The sequence below is a fragment of the Arachis hypogaea genome, chromosome 12 (genome assembly GCF_003086295.3).
Source record: "Arachis hypogaea cultivar Tifrunner chromosome 12, arahy.Tifrunner.gnm2.J5K5, whole genome shotgun sequence".
NCBI classification, from domain to species: domain Eukaryota; kingdom Viridiplantae; phylum Streptophyta; class Magnoliopsida; order Fabales; family Fabaceae; genus Arachis; species Arachis hypogaea.
In genome coordinates, this window is record NC_092047.1 from 22,020,237 (window position 1) to 22,037,101 (window position 16,865).

Below are 16,865 nucleotides of genomic sequence, written 5' to 3' on the forward strand. Positions count from 1 at the left end.
TTGGGAGAGCCGCTGGTCTTTAATTTTGCGGCGGTTTAAAACCGCCGCTAATCATTTTAAAAAACGCCGCTATGCTCCGCCTCTGCTGTAGTGCTAGTATTAAATATAAATGGAATTCATGAATGTATATGTTAATAAATATAAATGAAAGTAAAATTATAAAAAAAATTAAATAATTAATTTATTATTGATAACAGTTATTTCAATTAGTTCTTATCCATATTTAGAAAATAGTCAAATAATCTTCAACGTGAATACTGATTCTGTATATAATATAATTATGAATATTTATGCGTTCCAAAAACAAAAGTAAAGAATACAAAAATTTTTAAAAGTTCTTTTTGTTTTTTATTCTATCTCCCAGTCTAGTATAGTTATTAAAATCGAACCGATAATTAATTCGATCATATGATTGGATTACTAGGTTATTAATTCAACCGATGGGTCACTAATTCACTCGATTAATCCAGTCATAACTAAAAAAAATAAAATTATATAAATAAAATTAAAATAATATTTTAAAACTTAAAATACAAGTCTTACAAACATTAATAATCTAATATCAAGTCTTAAACATAACTAATAATCTAAAAGAAGAGTTAATAAATTAGTCTCTAGTATAAAATATGTTCTCAATTTAAATCAATAAGAGCAAGTTAAAGATAACTCAATCATTAAATCAAGTCCAAGAGATGAGTTCAAAGTCGACATCAACATCTTCATAGGACAAATTAGGAGTTTGATCAACATTTCCCTCATTTTGATTTGCATCCATATCTTCCATAGCATTGTTACTTGGTTCATCATTATCTTAGTCATCTTCCAAATTAAATTGATCTACATTTGTGTATTTTTGACAAATCAATATCAAGAATAATTCGTAATAGCAACTGACAATTAAAATATTCAAGCAATTGAAGAATTTACCAAGATCATCCAAAATTGGTTGAATGGACATATTTGTCAAATCATTTCGTAGAGCATCAACTTCTTCCCTTTCCTAGCTGCAGGTGGTAGCAACCTTGTCCTTGAATGTTGTTGTTGTTGCTGTCGTGTTTCAAGCTCTTCCATTCTATCAAATTCTCTTTCAACCTCATCACATGCTAGCTCCATAACTTTCTACATAATTTTCTTGAGTTTTCCTTTTCTTATTCATAAATTCTTCAATATTTTGCCCAAATTGATGAGCAACATAGCAACCACCACCATTCCACCAAAGTTCACTGATTCAATAAACAGCAACTCTAAACAAACCAATAACAAACAACGAATGCTCTAAAAAATACAGTAAATACAACAGCAGCAACCAGTAACAACTCTATACCAAGTACCAACACAGCAACCAGCAATAAACAACCCTAAAAACCTAAATACAAGAGCAGCAACCACCAAATTCAAGAACAATTCTAACTAAAATTCGCCCAGATTCAAGTCATTCAACAACTACTCCAGAAAATCAAATGCAACAGTAATATCTAGTATCCACCACATTAAAAATATGCTCAGGTTCAACAACTCTAAAAATCAAATACAACAGCAACTGACTTAAGGGAGCAGAGGCACTGAGACAGAGATGTTTCTTGATGAACACTTTCTGAGCTTTCTGACGATCACCACTACCACCCAGCTGACCCGAGAGAGCAGAGGCAGAGATGCTTCTTGATGAACACGAGCTGTCGCTGATGAGGTGAGGCCGAGACTGAGAGTGACGACGAGGTGAGGCCGAGACTGAGAGTGATGACGAGGTGAAGCCGAGACTGAGTGACGACGTGAGGGGAGAGATGACGGAGTGACGAGGTGAGGCCGTGAGGGTGAGGGTGAGGCTGTGAGGGACTGCCGATTGTTGAGCTCGAACAACGGAGAGCCGACGGAGAGACGAGGTTGGCTGGGGTGTTTCGGCAGTCACATTGGAAGTCTGGAACTCAGACTCTCATGTCTCATCTCAGATGCCATTAGCCATTAGGGGCAATGGGGGGAAGGGGGATTAGCCGATCAGGATTTCACTTCAACGAAGAAAGGGGGGAATATGATGCCGTTTTAGCGCCCAAAAAAAATTTTTTTTCACTAGCCAGACCGGGTCAAATCAACCGGTCGGGTCACCGATTTTCATTAAAATTTGTCGGGTCGAACCGGATTTTACCGGGTTCATTGCATGGCCGGTTCAGCGATGGTTCGGCCCGGCCAGATGACCGGGTGACCGGGTTTCCAGTCGAACTGGCCGAGTCGAGCCGAGTTTGATAACTATGATGTTAAGAACTAATCCGTTACAGATTTGAGCTTCAATTATAGTTTTGTTGCTAGCTAATGGATTGCTACATGCATAAAATAGAATTCAAACTTCTAACATACACTTATTTACATAGATTAGTAAGTTAACCACTACACTAATTCCAATTGGTTAGAGAATAATCTATTATTAGAAGTAACAAATAAATTAGCATATTTTGAACTTTTTTTATAATCTTGCTTAAAGAAGTGGTTAACCTAATTAACAGGAGGTTACCCTATTAATTTGAAATATTGATATAAAATATAACATATTAAAAATTAATATTTACTTAATTAACAAGAACTGTGGTATTTTTATTTTTATTTAATTAAATTACTTTTATTTCTTTGTATTGATTACTTTTTCGGTGTCTTGTATGGGTTATTATTATCAGTATTTAGACATAAAATTTAAAAATATATTTTATAAAATTCTATATAGTTTTGTAACAATAATTAAATGATATTTTAAGCATGAAAATTGATATTTGATTATTTCACCATTTCAATATTCCACACTGCATGTATGGTAAGAAGACAATATTAATTGGGCCAAAATATATTAATAATTACAACACTTTGCTTTTGAAGTTTACCCAAAAAATTCACATAACTAACTCTATAACCCAAAGGGTAAATGATGAGCGGATAATTTATACGCTTTTTGGCATTGTTTTTAATATGTTTTTAGTAGGATCTAGTTACTTTTAGGGATGTTTTTATTAGTTTTTATGTTAAATTCACATTTCTGGACTTTACTATGAGTTCGTGTGTTTTTCTGTGATTTCAGGTATTTTCTGGCTGAAATTGAGGGAATTGAGCAAAAATCAGATTCAGAGGTTGAAGAAGGACTGCTGATGCTGTTGGATTCTGACCTCCCTGCACTCAAAGTGAATTTTCTGAAGCTACAGAACTTAAAATGGCGCGCTTCTAATTGCGTTGGAAAGTAGACATCCAGGGCTTTCCAGCAATATATAATAGTCCATACTTTGGCCGAGTTTAGATGACGCAAAAGGGCGTTAAACGCCAGTTCTACGCTGCAGTCTGGAGTTAAACGCCAGAAACACGTCACGAACCAAAGTTGAACGCCAAAAACACGTTACAACTTGGCGTTCAACTCTAGAAGAAGCCTCTGCACATGTAAACTTCAAGCTCAGTCCAAGCACACACCAAGTGGGCCCCGGAAGTGGATTTATGCATCAATTACTTACTTCTGTAAACCCTAGTAGCTAGTTTAGTATAAATAGGACTTTTTACTATTGTATTATCATCATCTTATGATTTTTAGTTCATCTTTGGATCATATTGATCACGTTTGGGGGCTGGCCTCTCAGCCATGCCTGAACCTTCATCACTTATGTATTTTCAACGGTAGAGTTTCTACACTCCATAGATTAAGGTGTGGAGCTCTACTGTTCCTCATGAATTAATGCAAAGTACTACTATTTTTTTATTCAATTCAACTTATTCTGCTTCTATGATATTCATTTGCACTTCAATATGAATGTGATGAACGTGACAATCATCATCATTCCCCCACGAACGCATGCCTGACAACCACTTCCGTTCCACCTTAGATTGAATGAATATCTCTTGGATCTTTTAATCAGAATCTTCGTGGTATAAGCTAGATTGATGGCGGCATTCATGAGAGTCCGGAAAGTCTAAACCTTATCTGTGGTATTCCGAGTAGGATTCAGGGATTGAATGACTGTGACGAACTTCAAACTCGCGAGTGCTGGGCGTAGTGACAGACGCAAAAGGAGGGTGAATCCTATTCCAGTATGATCGAGAACCTCAGATGATTAGCCGTGCTGTGACAGAGCATTTGGACCTTTTTCACAAGAGGATGGGATGTAGCCATTGACAACGGTGATGCCCTTACATAAAATTTGCCATGGAAAGGAGTAGGACTGATTGGATGAAGACAGCAGGAAAGCAGAAGTTCAGAAGAATGAAGGCATCTCTATACGCTTATCTGAAATTCTCACCAATGAATTACATAAGTATTTCTATCTTTATTTTCTATTTATTTATTATTAATTTTCGAAAACTCCATAACTATTTGATATCCGCTTGACTGAGATTTACAAGGTGACCATAGCTTGCTTCATACCAACAATCTCCGTGGGATCGACCCTTACTCATGTAAGGTTTTATTTCTTGGACGACCCAGTGCACTTGCTGGTTAGTTGTATCGAAGTTGTGACAAATTATGAATTAAGATTAGAGCACCAAGTTTTTAGAGCCATTACCAGGGATCACAATTTCGTGCACCAAGTTTTTGGCGCCGTTGCTGGGGATTTATTTCGCATTTATTTCCGGTAACACTAGTGCCAAGTTTGATCCGGCAACAACACCAAGTTTTTGGCGCCGTTGCCGGGGATTGTTTTGAGTTTGGACAACTGACAGTTCATCTTGTTGCTCAGATTAGGTAATTTTCTTTTCAAAAAGTTTTCAAAAAATCTTTCAAAAAAAATTTTTTATATTATGTTCTTTAGAATTTTTAAGAATGAATTCTAGAGTTTCATGAAGCATGTGAAGCCTGGCTGACTGTAAAGCCATGTCTAAATTCTTTTGGACTGAGGCTTCCAAACCATCTTCATAGAGGCAAGTTAATTTGATAATTAATGAGCAGCATATCTGAGTTACATGCTGAAGCTTGGCTGGCCATTGGCCATGTCTAGTGTTTTGGACCGGAGCTTTCACTGAAAGCTTGGCTGGCTAGTGAGCCATGTCTAATTCCTGGACTGATGCTTTAGACTAAGAATGCAAGATTCCTGAAATTCATATTAAAAATTTTGGAATCCTTATTTTTCTTTTTCAAATTAATTTTCAAAAAATCCAAAAAAATTATAAAATCATAAAAATCAAAAATATTTTTGTGTTGCTTGTTTGAGTCTTGAGTCAATTTTAAGTTTGGTGTCAATTGCATGTTTTAAAGTTTGCATAACATTTTCGAAAAATTCATGCATTCATAGTGTTCTTCATGATCTTCAAGTTGTTCTTGGTAAATCTTCTTGTTTGATCTTGATGTTTTCTTGTTTTGTGCCTTTTCTTGTTTTTCATGTACATTTTTGCATTCATAGTGTCTGAACATGAAAGATTTCTAAGTTTGGTGTCTTGCATGTTTTTTTTGCATATACAATTTTCAAAAATAAGTTCTTGATGTTCATCATGATCTTCAAAGTGTTCTTGGTGTTCATCTTGACATTCATAGCATTCTTGCATGCATTCATTGTTTTGATCCCTAACTTTCATGCATTGAGTCCTTTTCATGTTTTTCTCTTTCATCATTAAAAATTCAAAAATAAAAAAAAAAATCTTTCCCTTTTTCTCTCATAAATTTCAAAAATTTGGATTGACTTTTTCAAAATTTTTAAAATTCAATTGTTTCTTATGAGTCAAATCAAATTTTCAATTTAAAAATCTTATCTTTTTCAAAATCTTTTTCAAAAATCAAATCTTTTTCATTTTTCTTATTTATTTTTGAAAATTTTAAAAATCTTTTTCAAAAATCTTTTTCTTAATTTTATATCATATTTTCGAAAATATCATCAACAATTAATGTTTTGATTCAAAAATTTCAAGTTTGTTACTTACTTGTTAAGAAAGATTCAAACTTTAAGTTCTAGAATCATATCTTGTGATTTCTTGTGAATCAAGTCATTAATTGTGATTTTAAAAATCAAATCTTTTTCAAAACTAATTTCAATCATATCTTTTCAAAATTATTTTTTTATCTTACCTTTTTCAAAATCATATCTTTTTAATCATACCTTTTCATATCATATCTTTTTCAAATATCTTTTCTAACTTCTTATCTTCTTATCTTTTCAAAAATTAATTTTCAAAACTTTTTCAACTAACTAATTGACTTTTTGTTTGTTTCTTATCTTTTTCAAAACTACCTAACTAACTCTCTCTCTCTAATTTTCGAAAATCTCTTCCCTCTTTTTCAAAAATTCTTTTTAATTAACTAATTGTTTCAATTTTTAATTTTAATTTGATTTCATTCCTAATTTTCGAAAATCACTAACCCCTTTTCAAAATTTTATTTTCGAAAATCCTCCTTCTCTCTCATCTCCTTCTATTTATTTATTCATCTACTAACACTTCATCTCACCCAAATTTTGAGCTGAAACCTCAATTAGTTTCTCTGATGCAACAAAACTGCAAGTTTCATGGACTTCCATCTGAAGATTCCTTTCAGTTCTTAACTGAATTCTTGCAGATCTGTGATACTGTTAAGACTAATGGAGTAGATCCTGAAGTCTACAGGCTCATGCTTTTCCCTTTTGCTGTAAGAGACAGAGCTAGAGTGTGGTTGGACTCTCAACCCAAAGATAGCCTGAACTCTTGGGATAAGCTGGTCACGGCTTTCTTAGCCAAGTTCTTTCCTCCTCAAAAGCTAAGCAAGCTTAGAGTGGATGTTCAAGCCTTCAGACAGAAAGAAGGTGAATCCCTCTATGAAGCTTGGGAGAGATACAATCAACTGACCAAAAAGTGTCCTTCTGACATGCTTTCAGAATGGACCATCTTGGGTATATTCTATGATGGTCTGTCTGAATTAGCTAAGATGTCATTGGATACTTCTGCAGGTGGATCCATTCACCTAAAGCAAACACCTGCAGAAGCTCAAGAACTCATTGACATGGTTGCTAGTAACCAGTTCATGTACACTTCTGAGAGGAATCCTGTGAGTAATGGGACGCCTCAGAAGAAGGGAGATCTTGAAATTGATACTCTGAATGCCATATTGGCCCAGAATAAAATATTGACTCAGCAAGTCAATATGATTTCTCAGAGTCTGAATGGAATGCAAGCTGCATCCAACAGTACTCAAGAGGCATCTTCTGAAGAAGAAGCTTATGATCCTGAGAACCCTGCAATAGCAGAGGTGAATTACATGGGTGAACCATATGGAAACACCTATAATCCCTCATGGAGAAATCACCCAAATCTCTCATGGAAGGATCAACAAAAGCCTCAACAAGGCTTTAATAATGGTGGAAGAAACAGGTTTAGCAATAGCAAGCCTTTTCCATCATCCACTCAGCAACAGACAGAGAATTCTGAGCAGAATCCATCTAGCTTAGCAAATTTAGTCTCTGATCTATCTAAGGCCACTGTGAGTTTCATGAATGAAACAAGGTCCTCCATTAGAAATTTGGAAGCACAAGTGGGCCAGCTGAGTAAAAGAATCACTGAAACCCCTCCTAGTACTCTCCCAAGCAATACAGAAGAAAATCCAAAAGGAGACTGCAAGGCCATTGATATAACCATCATGGCCGAATCCAAGGAAGAAGGGGAGGACATGAATCCCAAGGAGGAAGACCTCCTAGGACGTCCAGTGATCAATAAGGAGTTTCCCTCTGAGAAACCAAAGGAATCTGAGACTCATCTAGAGACCATAGAGATTCCATTGAACCTCCTTATGCCATTCATGAGTTCTGATGAGTATTCTTCTTCTGAAGAGAATGAGGATGTCACTGAAGAACAAGTTGCCAAGTTTCTTGGTGCAATCATGAAGCTGAATGCCAATTTATTTGGTAATGAGACTTGGGGAGATGAACCTCCCCTGTTCACCAATGAACTAAATGCATTAGATCAACTGAGATTGCCTCAGAAGAAACAGGATCCTGGAAAGTTCCTAATACCTTGTACCAGGCACAATGACCTTTGAGAAGGCTCTATGTGACCTGGGGTCAGGAATAAATTTCATGCCACTCTCTGTAATGGAGAAATTGGGAATCTTTGAGGTACAAGCTGCTAAAATCTCATTAGAGATGGCAGACAATTCCAGAAAATAGGCTTATGGACAAGTAGAGGACATGTTAGTAAAGGTTGAAGGCCTTTACATCCCTGCTGATTTCATAATCCTAGATACTGGGAAGGATGAGGATGAATCCATCATCCTTGGAAGACCCTTCCTAGCCACAGCAAGAGCTGTGATTGATGTTGACAGAGGTGAATTAGTCCTTCAATTGAATGAGGACTCCCTTGTGTTTAAAACTCAAGATCATCCTTCTGTAAACATGGAAAAGAGGCACGGTAAGCTTCTCTCAAAACAGAGTCAACCAGAGCCCCCACAGTCAAACTCTAAGTTTGGTGTTGGGAAGTCTCAACAATGCTTTGAACATCTGTGTGGAGCCATGAGAGCCCACTGTCAAGCTATTGACATTAAAGAAGCGCTTGTTGGGAGGCAACCCAATTTTTATTTATCTAATTTTAATTTATTTTTATTGTTATTTCATGTTTTATTAGGTTCATGATCATGTGGAGTCACAAAATAAATATAAAAATTGAAAACAGAATCAAAAACAGCAGAAGAAAAATCACACCCTAGAGGAGGATCTTACTGGCGTTTAAACGCCAGTAAGGAGCATCTGGCATTGAACGCCAGAAACAAGCAGCATCCTGGCGTTCAGACGCTAGAAATGCACAGTGAGGAAAGCTGGCGCTGAACGTCAGAAACAAGCATAGAACTGGCGTTCAACGCCAGAAACATGCTGCATCTGGGCGCTGAACGCCCAGAACAAGCATCAATTCGGCGTTTAAACGCTAGAATTGCATGCAAAGGCAATTTACATGCCTAATTGGTGCAGGGATGCAAATTCTTGACACCTCAGGATCTGTGGACCCCACAAGATCAACTCAGCATCTGTGGACCCCACAGGATCCCCACCTACCACCACTCACTCTCTTCCCTCTTCTCAATATTCATCCTCTCTTCCCAATAAACACTCTTCCCCATAAACCTACCTCATAAACTCCACCTACCTTCAAAATTCAAAATCAATTTCCCACCCAAACCCACCCTATATGGCCAAAACTAACCCCCCTCCCCTCCCTATATAAAGCCCTCCATTCTTCCTCATTTTCACACAACACAACCCTCTCTTCCCCTTCTTGGCCGAATACACCTCTCCCTCCTCTCCTCCATATTTCCTTCTCTTCTTCATCTATTCTTTCTTCTCTTGCTCGAGGGCGAGCAATATTCTAAGTTTGGTGTGGTAAAAGCATAAGCTTTTTGTTTTTCCATTACCATTGATGGCACCTAAGACCGGAGAATCCTCTAAGAAAGGGAAAGGGAAGACAAAAGCTTCCACCTCCGAGTCATGGGAGATGGAAAGATTCATCTCCAAAGCTCATCAAGACCACTTCTATGATGTTGTGGCCAAGAAGAAGGTGATCCCCGAGGTCCCTTTCAAGCTCAAGAGAAATGAGTATCCGAAGATCCGACATGAAATCCAAAGAAGAGGTTGGGAAGTTCTAACAAACCCCATCCAACAAGTCGACATCCTAATGGTTCAAGAGTTCTATGCCAATGCATGGATCACTAAGAACCATGATCAAAGTAAGAACCCAAATCCAAAGAATTATATTACAATGGTTCGGGGGAAATACTTAGATTTTAGTCCGAAAAATGTGAGGTTGGCGTTCAACTTGCCTATGATGCAAGGAGATGCACGCCCCTACACTAGAAGGGTCAACTTTGATCAAAGGTTGGACCAAGTCCTCATGGACATATGTGTGGAAAGAGCTCAATGGAAGATTGACTCAAAAGGCAAATCGGTTCAACTTAGAAGACTGGACCTTAAGCCTGTGGCTAGAGGATGGTTGGAGTTCATTGGTGCACGAAATTGTGATGTCCAGGCTCAAACAATCCCTGGCAACGTGAGCAACTTGGTACGCGCAATCGTGATTACACTTTGATTATGTAAAATTCATGGCTCTTTCTTTCCCTGGCAATGGCGCCAAGAACATGGTGCTAATACCATGGTTCACAACTTCGATACAACTAACCAGCAAGTGCACTGGGTCGTCCAAGTAATACCTTACGTGAGTAAGGGTCAAATCCCACGGAGATTGTTAGTATGAAGCAAGCTATGGTCACCTTGCAAATCTCAGTTAGGCAGATATAAATTGATAATGGTGTTTTCGAATTTAATATAATAAAATAGGGATAGAAATACTTATGTAATTCATTGGTGAGAATTTCAGATAAGCAAATGGAGATGCCTTCGTTCCTCTGAACCTCTGCTTTCCTGCTATCTTCATCCAATCAGTCTTACTCCTTTCCATGGCTGGCTTTATGCAAGGGCATCACCGTTGTCAGTGGCTACATCCCCTCCTCTCAGTGAAAAATATGCTCACATGCTCTGTCACAGCACGGCTAATCATCTGTCGGTTCTCGATCATGCTGGAATAGGATTCACCCTCCTTTTGCGTCTGTCACTAACGGCCAGCACTCGCGAGTTTGAAGCTCGTCACAGTCATTCAATCATTGAATCCTACTCGGAATACCACAGACAAGGTTTAGACTTTCCGGATTCTCTTGAATGCCGCCATCATTCTAGCTTACGCCACGAAGATTCTGGTTAGGAGATCTAAGAGATATTCATTCTAGCTTATTTCATGTAGAACGGAAGTGTTTGTCAGGCACGTGTTCATAGGGGAGAATGGTGATGAGCGTCACACATAATCATCACCTTCATCACGTTCTTGGGTGCGAATGGATATCTTAGAAGCGAAATAAGATGAATTGAATAGAAAACAGCAGTACTTTGTATTAATCCTTGAGGAACAGCAGAGCTCCACACCTTAATCTATGGAGTGTAGAAACTCTACCGTTGAAAATACATAAGTGAAAGTCCAGGCATGGCCGAGATGGCCAGCCCTCAAACGTGATCTAAGATAGCATACAACTGATCAAAAATGGTCAAAAAGACCAGTAAAAGGTCCTATTTATAATAAACTAGCTACTAGGGTTTACAGAAGTAAGTAATTGATGCATAAATCCACTTCTGGGGTCCACTTGGTGTGTGTTTGGGCTGAGCTTGAGTGTGACACGTGTAGAGGTCCTTCTTGGAGTTGAACGCCAGTATTTGTGCCAGTTTGGGCGTTCAGCTCTGGTTTTGGCTCCTTTTCTGGCGCTGGACGCCAGATTTGGGTAGAAAGCTGGCGTTGAACGCTAGTTTACGTCGTCTATTCTTGGCCAAAGTATGGACTATTATACATTGTTGGAAAGCCCTGGATGTCTAATTTTCAACGCAATTAAAAGCGCGCCATTTCGAGTTCTGTAGCTCCAGAAAATCCACTTTGAGTGCAGGGATGTCAGAATCCAACAACATCAGCAGTCCTTCTTCAACCTCTGAATCTGATTTCTGCTCAAGTCCCTCAATTTCAGCCAGAAAATACCTGAAATCACAAAAAAACACACAAACTCATAGTAAAGTCCAGAAATGTGAATTTAACATAAAAACTAATGAAAACATCCCTAAAAGTAACTAGATCCTACTAAAAACATACTAAAAACAATGTCAAAAAGCGTATAAATTATCCGCTCATCACAACACCAAACTTAAATTGTTGCTTGTCCCCAAGCAACTGAAAATCAATTAGGATGAAAAGAAGAAAGGAAGAGAATATACTATAAATTCCAAACTATCAATGAAACATAGCTTCAATCAAATGAGCGGGACTTATAGCTTTTTTGCCTCTTGAATAGTTTTGGCATCTCACTTTATCCATTGAGGTTCAGAATGATTGGCATCTATAGGAACTTCAGATTTCGGATAGTGTTATTGACTCTCCTAGTTCAGTATGATGATTCTTGAACACAGCTTCTTTATGAGTCTTGGCCGTGGCCCTAAGCACTTTGTTTTCCAATATTACTACCGGATACATAAATGCCACAGACACATAATTGGGTGAACCTTTTCAGATTGTGACTCAGCTTTGCTAAAGTCCCCAATTAGAGGTGTCCAGGGTTCTTAAGCACACTCTTTGTTTTTGCTTTGGACCTTGACTTTAACCGCTCAGTCTCAAGTTTTCACTTGACACCTACACGCCACAAGCACATGGTTAGGGACAGCTTGGTTTAGCCACTTAGACCAGGATTTTATTCCTTTAGGCCCTCCTATCCACTGATGCTCAAAGCCTTGGGATCCTTTTTTATTTACCCTTGCCTTTTGGTTTTAAGGGTTATTGGCTTTTTCTGCTTTTTTTTTCTTTTTCTTTCTATTTTTTTTTCTATTTTTTTCGCCCCCTTTTTTTTTTGCAAGCTTTGTTCTTTGCTGCTTTTCCTTACTTCAAGAATCATTTTTATGATTTTTCAGATTATCAAATAACATGTCTCCTAGTCATCATTCTTTCAAGAGCCAACATATTTAACATTCTTAAACAACAACTTCAAAAGACATATGCACTGTTCAAGCATACATTCAGAAAACAAAAAGCATTGTCACCACATCAATATAATTAAGCTAAGTTCAAGGATAAATTCGAAACTCATGTACTTCTTGTTCTTTTGAATTAAAACATTTTTCATTTAAGAGAGGTGATGGATTCATAGGACATTCATAACTTTTAAGACATAGTTACTACTACTAATGATCATGTAATGAAGACACAAACATTGATAAGCACACAACATAGAAAATGAAAAACAGAAGAAATAAGAACAAGGAATGAATCCACCTTAGTGATGGTGGCGTTTCCTTCTTGAGGAACCAATGATGTCCTTGAGCTCTTCTATGTCTCTTCCTTGTCTTTGTTGCTCCTCCCTCATTGCTTTTTGATCTTCTCTTATTTCATGAAGCATGATGGAGTGCTCTTGATGTTCCACCCTTAGTTGTCCCATATTGGAACTCAATTCTCCTAGGGAGGTGTTGATTTGCTCCCAATAATTTTGTGGAGGAAAGTGCATTTGAGGCATCTTCGGGATCTCATGGAAATGAGTTTCTTGCGCCTCTTGAGCTCCATGACTGGGCTCTCTTGCTTGCTCCATCTTTTTCTTAGTGATGGGCTTGTCCTCTTTAATGAGGATATCTCCCTCTATGTCAATCCCAACCGAATTGCATAGGTGGCAAATGAGGTGAGGAAAGGCTAACCTTGCCATGGTGGAGGACTTGTCAGCCACCTTGTAGAGTTCTTGAGGTATAATCTCATGAACTTCCACCTCTTCTCCAATCATGATGCTATGGATCATGATGGCCCGGTCTATAGTAACTTCAGACCGGTTGCTAGTGGGAATGATTGAGCATTGAATAAACTCCAACCATCCTCTAGCTATAGGCTTGAGGTCCAATCTTCTTAGTTGAACCGGCTTGCCTTTGGAGTCAATCTTCCATTGAGCTCCTTCCACGCATATGTCCATAAGGACTTGGTCCAACCTTTGATTAAAGTTAACCCTTCTAGTGTAAGGGCGTTCATCTCCTTGCATCATGGGCAAGTTAAACGCCAACCTCACATTCTTCGGACTAAAATCTAAGTATTTCCCCCAACCATTGTAACATAGTTCTTTGGATCCGGGTTCTTACTTTGATCATGGTTCTTGGTGATCCATGCATTAGCATAGAACTCTTGAACCATTAGGATGCCGACTTGTTGGATGGGATTTGTTAGAACTTCCCAACCTCTTCTTTGAATTTCATGTCGGATCTCCGGATACTCATTTCTTTTGAGTTTGAAAGGGACCTCGGGGATCACTTTCTTCTTGGCCACAACATCATAGAAGTGGTCTTGATGGGCTTTGGAGATGAACCTTTCCATCTCCCATGACTCGGATGTGGAAGCTTTTGTCTTTCCTTTCCCCTTTCTAGAGGATTCTCTGGTCTTAGGTGCCATCAATGGTAATGGAAAAACAAAAAGCTTATGCTTTTACCACACCAAACTTAGAATATTGCTCGCCCTCGAGCAATAAACAAAAGAATAGAAGAAGAAGAAGAAGAAATATGGAGAGGGAGAGGGAGATGTGGTTTCGGCCAAGAGGAGTGTAGAGGGATGTGTTGTGTGAATTTGATGAAGAATGGAGGTCTTTATATAGGGAAGGGAGGGGGGAAAGGTTCGGCCATATGGGTGGGTTTGGGTGGGAAATTGGTTTTGAATTTTGAAGGTAGGTGGAGTTTATGAGGTAGGTTTATGGGGAAGAGTGGATGGATGTGAGTGGTGAAGAGGTGATGGGGAAGAGGGTTTGAGGTGATTGGTGAAGGGTTTTTGGGGAAGAGTGTTTATGGGGTTGTGTGAAAGAGAGTGGTGAGAAGAAGTGAGTGGAGGTAGGTGGGGATCCTGTGGGATCCACAGATCCTGAGTGGATCCTGTGGGGTCCACAGATTCTGAGTCGATCCTGTGGGGTCCACAGATCCTGAGGTGTTCAAGGATTTACATCCCTGCACCCATTAGGCATGTAAAAAATGCCTTTGCACACAACTCTGGGCGTTCAGCGCCAGGTTGGTGGCCATTTTGGGCGTTCAACGCCCATTTGTGTGCCATGTCTGGCGTTGAACGCCAGAACCATGCCTGTTCTGGCGTTCAGCGCCCAGAAGCTGCCCATTTTGGGCGTTCAGCGCCAGCACCATGCTCTGTTTTGGCGCTGAACGCCACACAGATGCTCCTCCAGGGTGTGATTTTTTTCTTCTGCTGTTTTTTGATTCCATTTTTAATTTTTATATTTATTTTGTGACTCCACATGATTATGAACCTACAAAGACATATAACTAAGAAAAATATAGTTAGATAAAGAATTGGGTTGCCTCCCAACAAGCGCTTCTTTAATGTCAATAGCTTGACAGTGGGCTCTCATGGAGCCTCACAAATGTGCAGAGCTTTGTTGAGACTCTCCAACACCAAACTTAGAGTTTGGATATGGGAGTTCAACACCAAACTTATAGTTTGGTTGTGGCCTCCCAACACCAAACTTAGAGTTTGACTGTGGGGGCTCTGGTTGACTCTGCTTTGAGAGAAGCTTTTTCTGCTTCCTCTCCATGGTTGCAGAGGGAGATCCTTGAGTTTTAAACACAAGGGAGTCCTCATTCCATTGAAGGACTATTTCACCTCTGTCAACATCAATCACAGCTCTTGCTGTGGCCAGGAAAGGTCTTCCTAGGATGATGGATTCATCCTCTTCCTTTCCAGTATCCAGGACTATAAAATCAGCAGGGATGTAAAGGCCTTCAACCTTTACTAACACGTCCTCTACTTGTCCATAAGCCTGTTTTCTTGAACTGTCTGCCATCTCTAATGAGATTTTAGCAGCTTGCACCCCATAGATTCCCAGTTTCTCTATTACAGAGAGGGGCATGAGGTTTATTCCTGAACCAAGGTTACATAGAGCCTTAAAGATCATGGTGCCTATGGTACAGGGTATTATGAACTTTCCAGGATCCTGTCTCTTCTGAGACAATGTCAGTTGATCCAGATCACTTAGTTCATTGATGAACAGGGGAGGTTCAACTTCCCAAGTATCAATGCCAAATAATTTGGCATTCAGCTTCATGATTGCACCAAGAAACTTGGCAGTTTGCTCTTCAGTAACATCCTCATTCTCTTCAGAAGAGGAATACTCATCAGAGCTCATAAAGGGCATAAGGAGGTTCAATGGAATCTCTATGGTCTCTAGATGAGCCTCAGAGTCCTTTGGTTCCTTAGAGGGAAGCTCCTTATTGACCACTGAACGTCCCAGGAGGTCTTCCTCCTTAGGATTCACGTCCTCCTCTCCCTCATTGGGTTCGGCCATTTTGCTTATGTCAATGGCCTTGCACTCTCCTTTTGGATTCTCTTCTGTATTGCTTGGGAGAGTACTGGGAGGGATTTCAGTGATCCTTTTACTCAACTGGCCCACTTGTGCTTCCAAATTTCTAATGGAAGACCTTGTTTCATTCATGAAGCTCACAGTGGCCTTGGATAGATCAGAGACTAGATTTGCTAAATTAAAAGCATTTTGTTCAGAGTTCTCTGTCTGTTGCTGAGTGGATGATGGGAAAGGTTTATTATTGTTAAACCTGTTTCTTCCACCATTATTAAAGCCTTGTTGAGGCTTTTGATCCTTCCATGAGAAATTTGGATGATTTCTCCATGATGAGTTATAGGTGTTTCCATAAGGTTCACCTAAGTAATTCACCTCTGCTATTGCAGGGTTCTCAGGATCATAAGCTTCTTCTTCATAAGAAGCCTCTTGAGTACTGTCGGATGCAGCTTGCATTCCATGCAGACTCTGAGAGATCATATTGACTTGCTGAGTCAATATTTTATTCTGAGCCAATATGGCATTCAAAGTATCAACTTCAAGAACTCTCTTCTTCATAGGCGTCCCATTACTCACAGGATTCCTTTCAAAAGTGTACATGAACTGGTTATTAGCAACCATATCAATGAGTTCTTGAGCTTCTGCAGGCGTTTTCTTTAGGTGAATGGATCCACCTGCAGAAGTGTCCAGTGACATCTTTGATAGCTCAGATAAACCATCATAGAATATATCCAGGATGGTCCATTCTGAAAGCATGTCAGAAGGACACTTTTTGGTCAAATGTTTGTATCTTTCCCAAGCTTCATAGAGGGATTCACCTTCTTTCTGTCTGAAGGTTTGAACATCAGCTCTAAGCTTGCTCAGCTTTTGAGGAGGAAAGTACTTGGCTAAGAAAGCCGTGACCAGCTTATCCCAAGAGTTCAGGCTGTCTTTGGGTTGAGAATCCAACCATAATCTAGCTCTGTCTCTTACAGCAAAAGGGAAAAGCATGAGCCTGTAGACTTCAGGATCTACTCCATTAGTCTTAACAGTATCACATATCTGCAAGAATTCAGTTAAGAACTGA

General features: G+C 39.0%; 2 non-coding genes across 2 annotated transcripts; one reads left to right on the top strand and one right to left on the bottom strand.

The window, feature by feature from the left end:
* Positions 1 to 6,685: 6,685 nt before the first annotated feature.
* On the bottom strand, positions 6,686 to 6,793 carry LOC112731438 (small nucleolar RNA R71). The gene has a single exon (XR_003167215.1). It is a non-coding gene; the product is annotated as a small nucleolar RNA R71 (small nucleolar RNA).
* Positions 6,794 to 16,549: 9,756 nt separating this feature from the next.
* On the top strand, positions 16,550 to 16,657 carry LOC112732092 (small nucleolar RNA R71). The gene has a single exon (XR_003167830.1). It is a non-coding gene; the product is annotated as a small nucleolar RNA R71 (small nucleolar RNA).
* Positions 16,658 to 16,865: the final 208 nt, after the last annotated feature.